Genomic DNA, 19,244 nt, shown 5'->3' with positions numbered 1-19,244 from the left:
CTAAACCTATTTTCAAATTCAAAGTCCACCACCACCACCAAATAGCTTCTGTTAACAAAGTGAAAACATCAGCTTTCATTTTCCTCTCCGTGAAAGATGAAGGGCAGAGAGGCAGACATTAATTCCAGCCCAGGTTGATGTTTGTGCTGTGTGTCCTTTGCTGTCACAAGCTGGTGGCCACAAGCCAGACGAGCTATAGGGCCATCACACTGTTACCTAACCCGCAACGCTCTCTCAATGTTTACGTGACATCAGTGTCAATGCAATAACAACATACACTAGCAACAACCGGGGACATACTCCATTGCCTTGAGAGAGGGTCCACTCTGACCAAAGCAAATATTGGCAGAGACTGAAATGGCATCCGTCTCTATAAAGTGCACTACTTTTGTAGTGCACTATAGGGACTATATAGGGCTCTGGACAAAAGTAGTGCACTACAGTGCCTTGCAAAAGTATTCATCCCCCTTGGCGTTTTTCCTATTTTGTTGCATTACAACCTGTAATTTAAATGGATTTTTATTTGGATTTCATGTAATGGACATACACAAAATAGTCCAAATTGGTGAAGTGAAATGAAAGAAATTACTTGTTTAAAAAATTTCTAAAGAATAAATTACGGAAAAGTGGTGCGTACATATGGATTCACCCACTTTGCTATGAAGCCCCTAAATAAGATCTGGTGCAACCAATTACCTTCAGAAGTCACATAATTAGTTAAATAAAGTCCACCTGTGTGCAATCTAAGTGTCACATGATCTGACACATGATCTCAGTATATACAGTTGAAGTCAGAAGTTTACATACACTTAGGTTGGAGTCATTAAAAAACTTGTTTTTCAACCACTCCACACATTTCTTGTTAACAAACTATAGTTTTGGCAAGTCGGTTAGGACATCTACTTTGTGCATGACACAAGTAATTTTTCCAACAATTGTTTACAGACAGATTATTTCACTTATAATTCACTGTATCACAATTCCAGTGGGTCAGAAGTTTACATACACTAAGTTGACTGTGCCTTTAAACAGCTTGGAAAATTCCAGAAAATGATATCATGGCTTTAGAAGCTTCTGATAGGCTAATTGACATCATTTGAGTCAATTGGAGGTGTAGCTGTGGATGTATTTCAAGGCCTACCTTCAAACTCAGTGCCTCTTTGCTTGACATCATGGGAAAATCAAAAGAAATCAGCCAAGACCTCAGAAAGTCTGGTTCATCCTTGGGAGCAATTTCCAAACGCCTGAAGGTACCACGTTCATCTGTACAAACAATTGTACGCAAGTATAAACACCATGGGACCACGCAGCCGTTATACCGCTCAGGAAGGAGACGCGTTCTGTCTCCTAGAGATGAACGTACTTTGGTGCGAAAAGTGCAAATCAATCCCAGCAAAGGACCTTGTGAAGATGCTGGAGGAAACAGGTACAAAAGTAGCTATATCCACAGTAAAACAAGTCCTATATCGACATAACCTGAAAGGCTGCTCAGCAAGGAAGTAGCTCAACCGAGCTACTCACTCTCACAATGAACAATCACTCACAAAGGACAAGGGGGCAGAGGGAACACTTATACACAGACTAATGAGGGAATGAGTGTCACGATCGTTCATTAACGAGAAGGACCAAGGCGCAGCGTGATATGTATTCATATTTATTTACGTACTGAACACACGACAAAACAACAAACGAAACGTGAAGTCCAAGGTAGACAAAATAACATACCTCCCACAACTGACTGGTGCCAAAAGGCTGCCTAAGTATTGGCCCCAATCAGAGACAACGAGCTACAGCTGCCTCTGATTGGGAACCACCCTGGCCAACATAGATCTAAACGATCTAGAAACTAAACATAGAAATAAACACAACACGAAATATACACACTCTGACTCAACAAATAACCGTCCCCTGAGTCAGGGCGTGACAATGAGGACCAGGTGTGTGTGATTGACAAGACAAGACAAGACAAATGGAGTGATGATAAATGGAGCGGTAATGGCTAGTAAGCCGGTGGCAACGAATGGCGAAACCTGTCTGAGCAAGGAGGAGGGGCAGCCTCGGCTGAATTCGTGACACATAAAAAAGCCAGACTACAGTTTGCAACTGCACATCGGGACAAAGATCCTACTTTTTGGAGAAATGTCCTCTGGTCTGATGAAACAAAAATAGAACTGTTTGGCCATAATGACCATTGTTATGTTTGGAGGAAAAAGGGGAATGCTTGCAAGCCGAAGAACACCATCCCAACTGTGAAGCACGGGGGTGGCAGCATCATGCTGTGGGGGTGCTTTGCTGCAGGAGGGTCTGGTACACTTCACAAAATAGATGGCATCATGAGGAAGGACAATTATGTGGATATATTGAAGCAACATCTCAAGACATCAGTCAGGAAGTTAAAGCTTGGTCTCAAATGGGTCTTCCAAATGGACAATGACCCCAAGCATACTTCCAAAGATGTGGCAAAATGGCTTAAGGACAACAAAGTCAAGGTATTGGAGTGGCCATCACGAAGCCCTGACCTCAATCCAATAGTAAATTTGTGGGCAGAACTGAAAAAGCGTGTGCGAGCAAGGAGGCCTACAAACCTGACTCAGTTACACCAGCTCTGTCAGGAGGAATGGGCCAAAATTCACCCAACTTATTTTGGGAAGTTTGTGGAAGGCTTGTGCAAGTTAAACAATTTAAAGGCAATGCTACCAAATACTAATTGAGTATATGTAAACTTCTGACCCACTGGGAATGTGATTAAATAAATAAAAGCTGAAATAAATCATTCTCTCTACTATTATTCTGACATTTCACATTCTTAAAATAAAGTGGTGCTCCTAACTGACCTAATACAGGGAATTTTTACTAGGATTAAATGTCAGGAATGATGAAAAACTGAGTTTAAATGTACTTGGCTAAGGTATGTAAACTTCTGACTTCAACTGTATACACCTGTTCTGAAAGGCCCAAGTGTCTGCAACACCACTAAGCAAGGGGCACCACCAAGCAAGCGGCACCATGAAGACCAAGGAGCTCTCCAAACAGGTCAGGGACAAAGTTGTGGAGAAGTACAGATCAGGGTTGGGTTATAAAAAAATATCAGAAACTTTGAACATCCCACGGAGCACCATTAAATCCATTATTAAAAAATGGAAAGAATATGGCACCACAACAAACCTGCCAAGAGAGGGCCGCCCACCAAAACTCACGGACCAGGCAAGGAGGGTATTAATCAGAGAGGCAACAAAGAGACCAAAGATAAGCCTGAAGGAGCTGCAAAGCTCTACAGCGGAGATTGGAGTATCTGTCCATAGGACCACTTTAAGCTGTACACTCCACAGAGCTGGGGTTTACGGAAGAGTGGCCAGAAAAAAGCCATTGCTTAAAGAAAAAAATAAGTAAACACATTTGGTGTTCACCAAAAGGCATGTGGGAGACTCCCCAAACAAATGGAAGAAGGTACTCTGGTCAGATGAGACTAAAATTGAGCTTTTTGGCCATCAAGGAAAACGTTATGTCTGGCACAAACCCAACACCTCTCATCACCCCGAGAACACCATCCCCACAGTGAAGCATGGTGGTGGCAGAATCATGCTGTGGTGATGTTTTTCCATCGGCAGGGACTTGGAAACTGGTCAGAATTGAAGGAATGATGGATGGCACTAAATACAGGGAAATTCTTGAGGGAAACCTGTTTCAGTCTTCCAGAGATTTGAGACTGGGACAGAGGTTCCCTTCCAGCAGGACAATGACCCTAAGCATACTGCTAAAGCAACACTCGAATGTCTTGGAATGGCCTAGTCAAAGCCCAGACCTCAATCCAATTGAGAATCTGTGGTATGACTTAAAGATTGCTGTACACCAGCGGATCCCATCCGACTTAAAGGAGCTGGAGCAGTTTTGCCTTGAAGAATAGGTAAAAATCCCAGTGGCTAGATGTGCCAAGCTTATAGAGACATACCCCAAGAGACTTGCAGCTGTAATTGCTGCAAAAGCTGGCTCTACAAAGTATTGACTTTGGGGGGCAGAATAGTTATGCACGCTCATGTTTTCAGTTTTTTTGTCTTATTTCTTGTTTGTTTCACACAAAACATTTTTTTGCATCTTCAAAGTGGTAGGCATGTTGTATAAATCAAATCCATTTTCATTCCAGGTTGTAAGGCTACAAAATAGGAAAAATGCCAAGTGGGGTGAATACTTTCTCAAGCCACTGTAAATAGGTAATACATTGCCATTTCAGGCGGATCCTGGGCTGGACTGCATAGAGACACCAAGTTAAGGCTTGTTGTGTTTTTTTGCGGACTCTATCGAATGCGGCAGAGCGGCACAGGAAACATTTGACCTGTGTGTCCTGGTCAGTGATGCAGTGAGCTGATAGAGTAGGAGAGGGAGGGATGGAGTGTGTATTTGTGTGTGTGTGAGAGGGGGGCTGACAGGAGCTGCTTTGCACCATCAGCAGGTTTCCTCCTCCTCCTCTCTCCCCCTCCCTTTATTCCCAACCTCTCTATCCGTATATGCTCCCTTTTCTATTACCTGTCCGCTCTACCCCTTCACCTCCACACTAGAGTATCATCATTCCATCCATTATTACCCTTCCCCTCCCTCCCTCTTCCTCTCTTACTTCCCCTCTCCCCTAGAGGAGCCTGCTGAGTTCACAAACCACCATGATAGCCCCCCAATCAATTAAGCCTGGCCTTCAAACAGTGCCCGTGACCTTCTCTTTGCAAAGGGGCTACTGCAGTGTTCCTCAATCCTGTTCCCTGGGCCTGGAGGACCCACAGGGTGTGCACGTTTTTGTTCTCGCCCAGCACCGTATTCAACTAATCAAGGGCTTGGTGATGAGTTATGTTGAATCAGGTGTTTCAGTGCTGGGCTATAACAAAGATGTGCCCCATCTCCCCATTGGTCATTATAGTAGCTGAGCAGAATCTTCTTATTGGTTGATTAGAATATTGATGCACTATGACAGGTGTTTCATTGGTCATACAGTTTCACAGGACCATTATATTAATGTTGTACAAAAGCTTGTCTACGGCAGGGGTCAAGCAAGCCTGATGAATGTGTTTTCCTTATCTTATCTTTTCATGTAACATAAATAATGATGTATCAAAAGTGCAATCACAATGAGGGTAGTTGAGGATGAACATTCAAAGTTGAAAGAACAAACTGGACATTTAAACTTTAGGGTATGTCATTTCTCATTACATGTGATTCACTGATGCTGTCATGTTATGTTTAAAGTTTTAACAGAGAGAAGCTCATTTTAAAGTAGAAAAACACAGTCATCATAGTATGACATACTGTATGTAGAGTGTATTAAGTCTCTGCTTTTCAATCTTTTTTCTGTCTTTAGTTATACAAGGAGATGGAGAAGCTGGTGAATGGAATAAGGAGTGTGTGAGGAACCCTGATGATCTGAGCCAGTGACTGCTCAAAATACACCAAAGGGCAATCAGTGTGTACAATCTCCATGGGCAGTGAACATGGATACGGTTATGGATATTGTACTGTACTTACTACTTATGGTCAAATGGCAAACATGCTGGCTACTACAGGACACTCAATACACACCTCCAGTATACTGTAGGTCCCCATAAACACTGTGGAACACTAATTTCAACAAACATACTCACATCCTACAGACATGACAACATTCAAGTCGAGGTTTAAATATTAACTCTACATCACCTACAGAATACATTTGAGTGAACAATGACTAAAAGACGCGTTTGCACTATACCTCGTGAGGACTTTTTTGCTATGTACATAAGAAGATTCAGTATACCCTTGTAAAGTGTTACATCCATGTGCTACATCCGTGTTATGTGTTGTTTTGTTGTTTTCTGGCTCTATGTAGATATGACTACTACTTTACAATCGTCTGAGACCAGACAACCCGACAGCTGATTAAACTGAGGAGTATTTCTGTCTGTAATAAAGCCCTTTTGTGGGGAAAAACATATTCTGAGTGGGTGGGCCTATGACTGTGCACGGGCCCACCCATGGCTGCGCCCGTGCACAGTCATGTGAAATCCATAGATTTGGGCCTAATGAATTTATTTAAATTGACTGATTCCTTTAAGTGAACTGTAACTCAGTAAAATTGTTGAAATTGTTGCATGTTGTGTTCATATTTTTGTTCAGTATATAATCATTTCTCCAAGTGCTCTGATGCCGAAATAATTACGTGACATGGCCAACACTACACGGCTGATTAAATAATAAGTACAATATTTATAACAAAAGTGATATTGTGTATTTATTTTTCTCATATGTCATTGTCACTGTTTTGTGCAACCACCGGTAAAGGATTTCTTAAAAACTATTTTGCATCAAATTCAGATCGACTGGGAATAATCCTGTGTCAATGCCCAAGGGGGATGTCAGTACAGTACAGCATTATGCAAAACATGTTCAAACTGAGTCCTTTTGTCTCGACAACACAATACCCAATAGTATTGCTGTTGGGTGATAATGATGACAATCTAGGCCTTGGTCATGTTCATTAGGGCTCGCAATGGGAACTGTTTTAAAATGTTTTAGAATGCAAAAAACGATAGTCCCTCCGTATTTCAGTCAGTTCTTTCTTGTTGGGTACCTAATGAACACGACCCTGCATTCTCAACAGACTGCTCAACATGTCATAGTAAATAATTCACACTGTTGGGTGATATTGCTGGATGCTGAGATTGTGACGGTCCGGGGGTACAGCACAGGCTGAAAGACTGGTGGGAAAAAAGCAAGTTTGAGTGCTGAGGCTAGGGCCGTAACTAAGCAACAACAATCTTTATTTAGAGCTTTTACACCCATAGTGTAGGTCAAGCCCTGACAGTTCTAATTGGGGTAAGAAACTGTGATGTGAGATTAGAACTCTGGTCAGGCTCTGCTGCCTGTAATCGTTGTGATACATAATTAGCTATGTAAAAACTAGTTGCAACCCTGCTCCAATCAATATAAAAACAAGCAGTGTTCTTAGAATAACACTGTTGATTATATATATTACTTTTCCCCAACATAAATAACATGACTAGTATGAAATTAAGTGGATTCTATTAAGGTTAACAGTATCTCCTGTTTTAAGTCCACCCTACATTCTGACAGATAACCGTCAAAAAAATTACCAATATGACAGTATTAATGTTGAGATACATTTTATGAGAACTTTAAACTAACACTGAATACACTGCCGGAAAACATAATGCCATCCTCTTTAGTCACCAAACACATTGCTAACACATGACTACATGACTGTAGTACTAATCGCTCTGCAGTCAAAGATGCACTTCCTCTTCCCGACCACACTCATCTCTGCAGTCATCTGACGACTCACACACCCTTTCCATTTTACACAATCAGCCTTCAGATTATACTATTGCCTTTCCTGTGACCAGTCATGCACCACCCATCTGTAACCCAACCATCAAGAAATCCTGTCTGACCACATCTTTTACAGCACCACCCACCCTGCAGCTATGTTGTTATCTGCAGACAATCAACACAGAGTTCATACAAGACATGCTTGCAGTCAAATTGGTGAAATTATTATTGATGGGCAGCTGATAGAGGAACGTTCAAGAGCCATATATGGTACTGGGTCGTTCCACACTTAAGATGGTTTGTGTGATTGGCAGACATTTGCTGTGAGAGTTGAGGCTCTGTCTGGACTGTGGTGTAAGAAATGGCAACTTGAAACGCTGCTGTTGATGTAAATGAGTACATTGCTATATGCCAAGGAAAATAAAAACACCATATCTAATTAATTTTTTTATTGTCCTATCATGATGGAACGGTCACCAACCCTATATCCTAGACACCCACCTGAGCGACCCATACACCAAAGAGAAGTCCCCATCTGTTTTATGGCCCTGCTGTATGTTGCCTATATGCAGCCAAAACAGAAAGATACTAGAGCAGCACCGCCCCCTCAAGATTCTGAGCCTGCCTGGCAGGGTTGGTTCTACAAAGCCAGAGCCCCCTGATGGGAGAGCATAATATACAAGTAAATTCTCAAAGCTGCTAATGAGAACCTTGACGGCCTTGTACCTAGCCGGTGGGGATTCCGGTGGGGTACCCCCACCCAGGTAGTGAGATATACATTATGTCATTCTCGTTGGCACCAAAAGTTTAAAAAGTGTTGATAGGGGACAGAATGTGGTCGGACCATCATATAAATTGGCATATACATTACTCTTACTGAAATTCTTTTTTAATCTTCAACATAGAAATGCTACCAAAAATAATTTACTGAAACTGGTTACAAATAACGGAGTCACCCATGATTCACCAAATTATATTTTGAAGGAGGAAGTAAAGTACTTTAAGCATATGTTTTCGTTTCAGTCGCCTCCATCTCCTCTAACTGAAGCGAATTGTAGGGATTTTTTTTCTATTGATAATGTAAAATTAACAGCCATACAGAAAGACTCATGTGAAGGTGAAATTACAGAGGGTGAACTTCTGGATGAAATGAAAGACTTTAAGTCCAGGAAAACTCCAGGGTTGGATGGCATACCAGTCAAGGTATACCAAACCTTTTTTGATATACTCAGAGGACCTTTATTAGCATGTTCTAACCACTCCTATGTAAATGGTAGATTATCAGACACTCAAGAAGAAGGTCTGATTTCATTATTACTGAAACAGGACACAAGTGGGAAATATAAAGATCCAGTCCATAAAAAAAATTGGAAGCCCCTCACACTGCAGTGTCTAGCAAAATGTATAGCGCATAGAATTAAAAAAGGTATTGTCGGACATGATTCATTCTAATCAGACAGGTTTTTTACATGGAAGATACATTGGAGATAATGTAAGGCAAGTACTGGAAACAATAGAACACTATGAAAAATCTGGGAAACCAGGCCTGCTATTCATAGCAGACTTTGAAATGGCATTTGATGAAGTACACCTGGAGTTTATATATAAATGCCTGGAGCATTTCAATTTTGGAGAATCTCTTATAAAATGGGTTAAAATCATGTATAGTAACCCTAGGTGTAAAATAGTAAATAATGGCTATTTCTCAGAAAGTTTTAAACTGTCAAGAGGAGTAAAACAAGGTTGTCCACTATCAGCATATCTATTTATTATGGCCATCAAAATGTTAGGTATTAAAACAAGATCCAACAATAATATCAAGGGATTAGAAATCCAGGGTTTAAAAACAAAGTTGTCATTGTACGCTGATGATTCATGTTTTCTTTTAAATCCACAGCTTGAATCACTCCACAGCCTCATAGAGGATCTAGATACATTTTCTAACTTCTCTGGATTACAACCAAATTATGATAGATGTACTATATTACGTATTGGATCACTAAAAAATACAATTTTTACATTACCATGTAGTTTACCAATAAAATGGTCTGATGGTGGTGTGGATATACTCAGAATACATATCCCAAATGAAATAAATGATCTCACTCCAATACATTTTAATAGAAAGTTAGCAGAAAAAGATAAGATCTTGCTACCATGGAAAGGTAAATACCTGTCTATTTGTGGAAAAGTCACCCTGATTAACTCTTTAGTATTATCCCAGTTTACCTATTTGCTTATGGTCTTGCCTACACCTAGCGACCAGTTTTTTAAATTATATGACAAAAAAATATGCCATTTTATTTGGAACGGCAAGCCAGACAAAATTAAACGGCCCTATTTATATAATGAATATGAATTCGTAGGACAGAAATTATTAAATATTAAAGCATTAGACCTATCAATAAAAGCTTCAGTTATACAAAAGTTGTACTTAAATCCAAACTGGTTCTCTAGCAAATTAGTAAGATTGTCTCACCCCATGTTCAAGAATGGCCTTTTTCCCTTTATTCAGATTACAACCTTTCACTTTCAGTCATTTAAAAAGGAAATCATCTCCCAAATATCATTATTTCTAAAACAAGCCATAGAAAGTTGGTTGCAATTTCAATTTAATCCTCCAGAAACAACAGAACAAATAATGCAACAAATATTGTGGTTAAACTAAAATATACTAATTGATAAAAAAAAACATTATCTTTTGAATAAATGTTTAAAAAAGGTATAATCGTCGTAAATTATATCATAGGTAGGAATGGTGGAGTTATGTCGCACATGCAGCTAACAAAAACATATGGAAATGTCTGCTCTACACAAAATTACAACCAAATAATTGCAGCATTACCGCAAAAATGGAAGAGAAAAGTGGAAGGGGGAAAAAGTAAGGAACTTGTCTGTCGGCCCTGCATTAAAGAACATAATTGGTTAAAGAAAATTATGATAAATAAAAAAGTATACCAGTTTCATTTCAGGACCAAAGGATTGACAGCCGTCCCATATAGATTGCTAAATAGTTGGGAAGAGATTTTTGACGTCCCGATTCCATGGCATAGTGTTTATGAACTGATACGCAAAATGATGCCGGATTCAAAACATCAAATCTTTCAATTTAAATTATTATACAAAATTCTTGCTACCAATAGAATGTTATTTATATGGGGGATACAATCCCCAATATAATGGCTAAAGGATTGCAATATTTACCTGGAGCTAACCCTGCAGATAGCACTACTGGGTGATCTGAAAAGTCATAGTCAATTGATCAATAATATAACAATACTTTTAGCAGAAATGTTTATTTTCAATTTACAATCTGTAGAAACAATGAGAATAGAAGGGTTCAGAACTTTTGTGAAACATCACAGTACAGTTGAAAAATATATGGCAAATAGAAATCCAATATGGATGGTGTTAAGAGATAGATGGGTGGTGTTGAATGGAGTTGAAGGATGGGACTAATAACAACTAACAACAACTAACAACAACAAGATAACTAATGTAAAGCATAATGTGTCCATAATAAGAATATAGGTTATAGGTTGAGAGCTTTTGTGAAAGAGCACAGTTGGCATATAGAAGCAAACCGGATGGACATCATGAAAATGATCGGAGAGGCTGAGGGTAGAGGTTCAGGAGTAGAAACAAAAAAATATATAATTATTGTGGGATTGACTGTGTCCGTGGAATGTGTGTAGTATGTATAGGCTGGAAGTGGAGGCCTGGGTGTTGTTGTTCACTGGTTTGCTCCAATTAGGGAAGGGGTGGTGGGGATGGAAAGTAATAAAGGATATGTATATATATATGTATGTATATGTATTTATATGTATACAGTGAGGGAAAAAATTATTTGATCCCCTGCTGATTTTGTACGTTTGCCCACTGACAATGAAATGATCAGTCTATAATATCAATGGTAGGTTTATTTGAACAGTGAGAGACAGAATAACAACAACAAAATCCAGAAAAACGCATGTCAAAAATGTTATAAATTGATTTGCATTTGAATGAGGGAAATAAGTATTTGACCCCCTCTCAATAAGAAAGATTTCTGGCTCCCAGGTGTCTTTTATACAGGTAACGAGCTGGAATTAGGAGCACACTCTTAAAGGGAGTGCTCCTAACCTCAGCGTGTTACCTGTATAAAAGACACCTGTCCACAGAAGCAATCAATCAATCAGATTCCAAACTCTCCACCATGGCCAAGACCAAAGAGCTCTCCAAGGATGTCAGGGACAAGATTGTAGACCTACACAAGGCTGGAATGGGCTACAAGACCATCGCCAAGCAGCTTGGTGAGAAGGTGACAACAGTTGGTGAGATTATTCGCAAATGGAAGATCTCACCTCGTGGAGTTGCAATGATCATGAGAACAGTGAGGAATCAGCCCAGAACTACACAGGAGGATCTTGTCAATGATCTCAAGGCAGCTGGGACCATAGTCACCAAGAAAACAACTGGTAACACACTACGCCGTGAAGGACTGAAATCCTGCAGCGCCCGCAAGGTCCCCCTGCTCAAGAAAGCACATATACAGGGCCGTCTGAAGTTTGCCAATGAACATCTGAATGATTCAGAGGAAAACTGGGTGAAAGTGTTGTGGTCAGATGAGACCAAAATCGAGCTCTTTGGCATCAACTCAACTCGCCATGTTTGGAGGAGGAGGAATGCTGCCTATGTCCCCAAGAACACCATCCCCACCGTCAAACATGGAGGTAGAAACATTATGCTTTGGGGGTGTTTTTCTGCTAAGGGGACAGGACAACTTCACCGCATCAAAGGTACGATGGACGGGGCCATGTACCGTCAAATCTTGGGTGAGAACCTCCTTCCCTCAGCCAGGACATTGAAAATGGGTCGTGGATGGGTATTCCAGCATGACAATGACCCAAAACACACGGTAAAGGCAACAAAGCAGTGGCTCAAGAAGAAGCACATTAAGGTCCTGGAGTGGCCTAGCCAGTCTCCAGACCTTAATCCCATAGAAAATCTGTGGAGGGAGCTGAAGGTTCGAGTTGCCAAACGTCAGCCTCGAAACCTTAATGACTTGGAGAAGATCTGCTAAGAGGAGTGGGACAAAATCCCTCCTGAGATGTGTGCAAACCTGGTGGCCAACTACAAGAAACGTCTGACCTCTGTGATTGCCAACAAGGGTTTTGCCACCAAGTACTAAGTCATGTTTGCAGATGGGTCAAATACTTATTTCCCCTCATTAAACTGCAAATCAATTTATAACATTCCTGACATGCGTTTTTCTGGATTTTTTTGTTGTTATTCTGTCTCTCACTGTTCAAATAAACCTACCATTAAAATTATAGACTGATCATTTCTTTGTCAGTGGGCAAACATACAAAATCAGCAGGGGATCAAATACTTTCTTCCCTCACTGTATGTATGTACAGTTGAATTCGGAAGTTTACATACACCTTGGCCAAATACAGTTTTTCACAATTCCTGACATTTAATCCTAGTAAAAATACCCTGTCTTAGGTCAGTTAGGATCACCACTTTATTTTAAAAATGTGAAATGTCAGAATAATAGTAGAGAGAATTATTTATTTCAGCTTTTATTTCTTTCATCACATTCCCAGGGGGTCAGAAGTTTACATACACTCAATTAGTATTTGTTAACTTTGCATTTAAATCGTTTAACTTGGGTCAAATGTTTCAGGTAGCCTTCCACAAGCTTCCCACAATAAGTTGGGTGAATTTTGGCCCATTCCTCCTGACAGAGCTGGTGTAACTGAGTCAGGTTTGTAGGCCTCCTTGCTCGCACACGCTTTTTCAGTTCTGCCCACACATTTTCTATAGGATTGAGGTCAGGGCTTTGTGATGGCCACTCCAATACCTTGACTTTGTTGTCCTTAAGCCATTTTGCCACAACTTTGGAAGTATGCTTGGGGTCATTGTCCATTTGGAAGACCCATTTGAGACCAAGCTTTAACTTCCTGACTGATGTCTTGAGATGTTGCTTCAATATATCCACATAATTTTCCTTCCTCATGATGCCATCAATTTTTTGAAGTGCACCAGTCTCTCCTGCAGCAAAGCACCCCCACAGCATGATGCTGCTACCCCCGTGCTTCACGGTTGGGATGTATGTTCTTCGGCTTGCAAGCATCCCCCTTTTTCCTCCAAACATAACGATGGTCATTACGGCCAAACAGTTCTATTTTTGTTTCATCAGACCAGAGGACATTTCTTCAAAAAGTAAGATCTTTGTCCCCATGTGCAGTTGCAAACTGTAGTCTGGCTTTTTTATGGCGGTTTTGGAGCAGCGGCTTCTTCCTTGCTGAGTGGCATTTCAGGTTATGTCGATATAGGACTCGTTTTACTGTGGATATAGATACTTTTGTACCCTTTTCCTCCAGCATCTTCACAAGGTCCTTTGCTGTTGTTCTGGGATTTATTTGCACTTTTCGCACCAAAGTACGTTGATCTCTAGGAGACAGAATGTGTCTCCTTCCTGAGCGGTATGACGGCTGCGTGGTCCCATGGTGTTTATACTTGTATACTATTGTTTGTACAGATGAACGTGGTACCTTCAGGTGTTTGGAAATTGCTCCCAAGGATGAACCAGACTTGTGGAGGTCTACAATTTTGTTTCTGAGGTCTTGGCTGATTTCTTTTGATTTTCCCATGATGTCAAGCAAAGAGGCACTGAGTTTGAAGGTAGGCCTTGAAATACATCCACAGGTACACCTCCAATTGACTCAAATGATATCAATTTGCCTATCAGAAGCTTCTAAAGCCATGACATCATTTTCTGGAATTTTCCAAGCTGTTTAAAGGCACAGCCAACTTAGTGTATGTAAACATCTGACCCACTGGAATTGTGATACAGTGTATTATAAGTGAAATAATCTGTCTGTAAACAATTGTTGGAAAAATTACTTGTATCATGCACAAAGTAGATGTCCTAACCGACTTGCCAAAACTATAGTTTGTTAACAAGAAATGTGTGGAGTGGTTGAAAAACAAGTTTTAATGACTCCAACCTAAGTGTATGTAAACTTCCGACTTCAACTGTATGTATATATATATATATATATGCGAGAAAATATGGGGGATTGGAAGTGATGTAGACAATTATATTGATGTAAGTTACAATCTATCTGCACTATTAAGGGAGTAGGGTGTCTGTGTGGATGGGCTTGCGGATACGGATGATATCCAGGCCAGGCTGGTTGGTCAGTTTGGTTATCAGCTCTACGATCTGTTGAGACGTCTTGCTTATGATGGCCTCTTCCTTCACATTGCCGTTTACTGCAGGAAAACACAAGGCACGATTCCTCAAGATGTGGGATGTTTCGATAAAACATGATCTGCATAACATGAATATCCAAAGTGCAAGAACCACAAAGGATGTAAATGAATCACAAATTCTACACTATGGGATTGGTCTGCACTCCTGAATCACAATCACTGACAGAGTACCTGATGAGCAACATCTTGGTTCTAACACCAGCTAACGGAATGTTTGTTTAACGCATCAACACAAATATGATGAGCTCATTACTGTAGCAGTGCATTCTGATATGGGTAGAACCAGATTTAATACAGTGACCTGAACTTGAGCAACACATTTCTCCATTCAAAATATCATGCAATCCACACTTACAATATTCTGCAACTATCGTAGGAATCCTGCAGAACTGAGAAGACACGTAGACTACGGTTCCAGGATTATTTTTGGCAAAATCCACCACTCCTTCTTCGATGAACTCCCTAAGAAAGTATTTGTTGATGAATCATCAGTTGCTGCGTTGCAGGGGGTGTCATAGTCTGTCTATTCACCATTAGTAAGTTATTTAACGTTATTTTAATGAATCAAACACATTACAGTGGCTACTACCTAGATAATAACCACATTGGCCCAGCTAGCTTTATGAGACTTACCTGGCCCCCAGAGAGCTCTATCCATTCTTGGAGAAGATGAGGGAGATGCGCTTCAGTTGACAGACATACCGAACCACCCCGTTTTGCAGAACACTTTGTAGGAAGCGACTCGGGGTGCATCTAGTTGTAATTTTGCAATATAGATAAATACTTTAAGTGGGCATCTATAGACATTTCCATTTTTACTGTTTAATTTCAATGGACTGGCTGGCTAAAGGACGATTTGACGGGCATGTGAAGAATACGCAGTCCGTCAATAAAAAATTCCGGGCAGAAACACGTATACAGGAATCAATATATTTAGAATTGATTTATACATTCAATCATGTTATGATGAATTTGAGATGGATTTTTGATGAAAATATTATCAAATATGTATATAAATAGATTAATCGTTCTAAAAATTATAACAAAAGTGCTATCTTTATATAAATTGTGCACGCGATAAGGTACTTGTTTGATAGCTATGTTTCACACGGACGTATTTTTATAACGCACCAAAAGTCTGCATGCAAGAAAAAATGCCGAAGAAATGTAAGAAAAGGTTGGTTAGTTATCATAAAACTTGTGCGATTTTTGTTTAGTTTGAATGCATGTATGCGGGAATGCATATCACTTTGAGGTTATAGCTATCTCAACCTAGCTAGCTAGTTAACGTTATAGGTGGTGGGACGTGGTTGGATCTGCTTTAGTTTTTCGAGATGATCGAGCTCTGTCGAGGGAGTTTTTTAAAAACATATTGTGTATATTTATTTATTCTTAACACATTTTCATTTTTGGCTATGTCAATTCTTGCACATTTGTCCAAAATACATACTTTTATATTCGCTAGCTGGACAGGCAAATGCCACCTAGTACTAATCTGTAAACCAATCAAAATCTGTGTGCTATCATGCTACCAGCCCTGCTGATCACGCCTGCCAATCACGTATTTAAGGTAGTCAAGTGTTCAACTGCAGCCCGCAATTCGGACGTTCCTGCATGTGGGACACCCCCTCTCGAGCATCCCATTTGTTCCTGCATGAACGCCCCCCCTCGAGCACCCAATTCCTTTATGAACGCGCCCATGTTGCTAAATGCATAATAGCAAAGTGAAGCAGCATATTGGTGTTGAGAACAATGCCTGAGGCAGCAGCAGAATGAGGAGATGAGAAAGCCCTTGCCTTATTGTCTAAGAAAAGTGTGGAGAGGAAACCCCAACTTAATTAGGTCTATAATCAATAGCCTAACTGTTAAATGTGCCTGGCTTTATAAATCATCAATATATATATATATATATATATATATATATATATATCTACAGAAATAAGACAGATCCTGCTTCTGTTGCCTGTTTGAATGTTTGTTCAATAGCCTACTGATTCCGTGAGCACGAAGCCTCACGCAAACACAACAAGTCGGATAAACAATTTCACAAATTCAGCTGTTTTTAATATTTGCTATGCTGTAATAAAGGCTTGACACTTTTTTTTTCGTTAGAACAGTCTCTCTGGTATTATTTATAATTAATTTAGTGTTGTTTACACTGTTCCGAATTGTCTGAAAATTTTAATTTATAGTAATAATAAACCTCCTTTTTCTTGATAACCTTTATTGTTATTATTACTATTATTATTATGATTATCATTAGTAGACTTAGTATAGCAGCCTTGTATAACCACAATCGATCGAGCTGTAGGCCTAAGAGCGCATCCTGCTTAGTCTTAATACGTAACTATACTTACCTATATTTCAATACTTATATAGGCTACTGTATCAATCATTCATTCAAACATGTCACACAGCATACGAGTCATTAATGATTTGAAATGCAATAAAGCATTTTAGTTTTAAAATAAAATAACAAAGCGACTCTTGAATAATTAGCGTAAACAAGAAATAAACCGTTCCATTTCGGAAATTAATTAATGAATGCGACTGTTTTTAGTCTTTGCCGTAATAAAGGCTTAACAAAAGAAACGTTAGAACGGACTCTCTGGTAGTCTTAGAATTTATTTAGTGTTGTTTACATTGTTCCAAACGGTCAATATTTTTGTATTGTAATCTAACATCAGCTGTTTGGCACACATAATATTCACTCAGCGCTTAATCTTTACCTTATTTTTCTTGATCTCTAGTATTTTCCACAACTAGTCAAATGTATCTATCTGACTTCCCCTTTACCTCCTGAGCAACCAGTAAACATTCTCCCGTTTTGAGTTTATTTGTCACGTGCTCTGCATCCATTTTGTTGTTACGGTGTTCAGAGTTTGTTATAACCAATTTATTGATGCAATTATGATTTGCTATAGGTCAGGCCCTATTGGTCACGTGCATCCGATTTCGGTAACAGAACCTTTCGGTCAGAAAAGGCTGTAATTATGTTGCAGCTTCAGCAACACAGACAGCGCGATAAACACTGATGATGTTCTGTGGTGGTCGCTGCAGCAGGGAGGAGAGAGAGACAACGGGTGCAAGTCACACAGTCATAGCAAGTCTGAGCCGGCCCAGCACAATCAAATCACTTGCGATCAGACTCCCTCTAGTCATTTGTGTGTCTTAATTATCAGACTTGCTCAGTGCATGTGGTTAATTTGATTAAAACACATAGGATGTGTCTATATATGGAAAAATACAAGTTAAAATCAAAATAACAGACAACTCTTGGTCGACCGATATTTTTTTTTTGTCGGGGACAGCCCTAGCATTACTTTACTGGAGCGCCCCCTTGTCCTGCCTGTCCTAGCTTAAAAATGGACCAATAGAAGTATAAAGAGAGGTTCCTGCAGATGCAGGAATGCCCACATGCAGGAAAGCCCTGAATTGCAGGCCACAATTGCACCCTTTTCAAGGTAGTAGACAGCTGGTGACATCTCGAGAGAGAGAGATCTCCTTCTGCTATCAGGTAAAGTATTTTTTATGTACACTACATGACCAAAAGTATGTGGACACCAGTTCGTCAAACATCTCATTCCAAAATCACGGGCATTAATATGGTGTTGGTCCACCCCTTTCCTGCTATAACAGCCTCCACTCTTCTAGGAAGGCTTTCCACTAGATGTTGGAACATTGCTGTGGGGACTTGCTTCCATTCAGCCACAAGTATTAGTGAGGTCAGGCACTGATGTTGGGCGATTAGGCCTGGCTCGCAGTCGGCATTCCAATTCATCCCAAAGGTGTTGGATGCGGTTGAGGTCAGGGCTCTGTTCAGGACAGTCAAGTTCTTCCACACCGATCTCGACAAACCATTTCTGTATAGACCTTGCTTTGTGCACGGGGGCATTGTCATGTTGAAACAGGAAAGGGCCTTCCCCAAACGGTTGCCACAAAGTTGGAAGCACAGAATCGTCTGGAATGTCATTGTATGCTGTAGCGTTAAGATTTCCCTTCACTGGAACTAAAGGGGCCTAGCTCGAACCATGAAAAACAGCCCCAGACCATTATTCCTCCTACACCAAACTTTACAGTTGGCACTATGCATTGGGGCAGGTAGCGTTCTCCTGGCATCCGTCAAACACTGATTCGTCCGTAGGACTGCCAGAGAACGCGTTTCCACTGCTCCAGAGTCCAATGGCGGCAAGCTTTACAACACTCCAGCCGACGCTTGGCATTGCGCATTGTGATCTTAGGTTTGTGTGCGGCTGGTCGGCCATGGAATCCCATTTTATGAAGCTCTCGACAAACAGTTATTGTGCTGACGTTGCTTCCAGAGGCAGTTTGGAAGTCGGTAGTGAGTTTTGCAACCGAGGACAGACAATTTTTATGCGCTTCAGCACTCGGCAGTCCCGTTCTGTGAGCTTGTGTGGCCTACCACTTCGCGGCTGAGCCGTTGTTGCTCCTAAACGTTTCCACTTCACAATAACAGCACTTACAGTTGACCGGGGCAGCTCTAGCAGGGAGAAATCTTACGAAGTGACTTATTGGAAAGGTGCATCCTATGACAGTGCCACGTTGAAAGTCACTGAGCTCTTTAGTAAGGCCATTCTACTGCCAATGTTTGTCTATGGAGATTGCATGGCTGTGTGCTTGATTTGATACACCTGACATGCACATTGACATTTGGT

Source organism: Coregonus lavaretus (genome assembly GCF_964263955.1).
Source record: "Coregonus lavaretus genome assembly, contig: HAP1_SCAFFOLD_2109, whole genome shotgun sequence".
Taxonomy (NCBI): domain Eukaryota; kingdom Metazoa; phylum Chordata; class Actinopteri; order Salmoniformes; family Salmonidae; genus Coregonus; species Coregonus lavaretus.
Note: the sequence above shows the minus strand (reverse complement) of the source record.